Source organism: Cibotium barometz, chromosome 19 (assembly GCF_041138505.1).
Source record: "Cibotium barometz isolate CiBa-2024 chromosome 19, ASM4113850v1, whole genome shotgun sequence".
NCBI classification, from domain to species: Eukaryota; Viridiplantae; Streptophyta; class Polypodiopsida; order Cyatheales; family Cibotiaceae; genus Cibotium; species Cibotium barometz.
The window spans coordinates 5,951,796-5,953,926 of NC_141064.1; positions in this window are offsets into that span (position 1 = coordinate 5,951,796).

Consider the following 2,131-nt stretch of genomic DNA (forward strand, 5'->3'; position numbering starts at 1 on the left):
GTTTATGAATACAACTAGCTAGGCCTTGCTCTATACAAAATACCTCATGGCCTCATCTTTAAATAGATGAGCTAGTGGACCTTAAGTCCATTCACACTCACACCCTTCTCTTCCCCTTCTACATAACCTTAGTCTCTTAATACCATACAAAATGCCTCATGGCGTCATCTTTAAATAGATGAGCTAGTGGACCTTAAGTCCATTCACACTCACACCCTTCTCTTCCCCTTCTACATAACCTTAGTCTCTTTATAATGGTAATTATAAGCTTTTCCCAGCATTTGGCTAATTCCTAAAACCAAAATCTAAACCAAGTTTCCCTCTCCATCTTCTCCATAAAAGCCTCACAAAAAGCTTGTTTAAAGTGGGATTAAGGTGTTTGTATCATGTAACTAACATGCACAAAAGTTGTTGTAATTGTGGAGTAGACACTGCCCTTGACCAATGCATAAGGCAAGTGGTAAGACCCTCCCTTTCCCTTTCCCATTGAAATCTACCTCATTGCCCATGGAGGAGATATGGTATTCAAGGAAGCATCAAGCATGTTGGAGGAACATCTATAAAGCAAACCATTTAAGCAAGGGTGGTAGCCTTGTCATGATCATTGTGTGAGAATGGTCAAGGTGGAAAGCATGTGGTGGAAGCAATGGCATGTACGTCTAAAGCATGTCATCTACAAGAAGTCAAGCAAACACAAAGAGTGGGGTGCACCATCATTGAGGTGTACATCTTCATCGTCGACAACAAATAAAGACTTAGATGGCATCCATGTATTAGCCTCTAAGGCTCTAGGAACACATTTGTAAATCCTAGATAACCACACCTATATTCCAAACCTTGTACGCCTAATGTTATAAAGGCATCCTATGTCCAATACCACCTATTCCATTCTTTCATAGTTGGTATTGAGGGGGGGTATTAAGAGACTAAGGTTATGTAGAAGGGGAAGAGAAGGGTGTGAGTGTGAATGGACTTAAGGTCCACTAGCTCATCTATTTAAAGATGAGGCCATGAGGCATTTTTTATGGAGCAAGGCCTAGTTGTATTCATAAACAACTTAATAAGCAAGAGATTGTTCTTGTATTTTTGAGTCTCTCCTCTCCACACACTTGATCTAGCATGAGCACCACGTTTTCTCAACACTCTCAAATGGTCGTACAGCTCACTCACGTTTCAAAATCCCATTGGTACTCAATGCTTCTAGCACATGTGGAATCAAAGCTAATAGCCCATTGGCCGAGGTGTTGAAGCTTGCAAGGTTAATCATTTGGGACGAGGCTCTAATGATGCATAGGTACGCATATGAAGCACTGGACAGGACATTGAAGGACATTATGCAAAGTGATATAGTGTTTGGTGGAAAAGTTATGCTCTTTGGTGGTGACTTTAGGCAAATCTTACCGGTTGTGCCAAAGGGATCACGCGCGAGGACATTGTTGAGATATGCAACATTATGCCGGTCACATATTTGGAGATATGTGAGTTTTAAAACTCACCCAAAACATGCAGGTTAGACAGAGTGCTTATAATGGTATAGAACATGAATTTGTCAAATGGACATTACAAATTGGGGATAGCACTATAGGTCAGCCAAACAATGAAGGCAGAGTGGTAATTTCACCGCAAATGTTGATCCATGGCAACTCTGTTTTGAGTTTGGTAGAATGGGTATACAAAGTTGAGGATTATGCATGCTTCTTCAAAGACCGTGCTACTCTTGCACCACAAAATTTAGAGGTTGATGAGATCAATGAACTAGCCTTGAGTTCGTTGCCTGGTCTTGAAAGAGAATACCTTAGTGCCGATTCTGTTGTTTCTTATGAGAATGATGCAATACTATATCCAATTGAGTACTTGAACAGTTTGAACTTAGGTGGTGGTTACCCTCCTCACTGCTATCCAATTAAGTACTTGAATAGTCCTCCTCACCGCTTACTTCTAAAGATTAATGCCCCTATCATTCTGCTCCGCAATTTGGACCCTCAACGTGGACTTTGTAATGGTACCATATTGATATGCAAGCAATTTAACTCAAAGATGATAGAAGAAGAAATCATTACAAGTACAAACATTGGAGACAGAGTCTTTATTCCCAGGATAACATTTATGCCTACTATGCGTCAATTGCCTT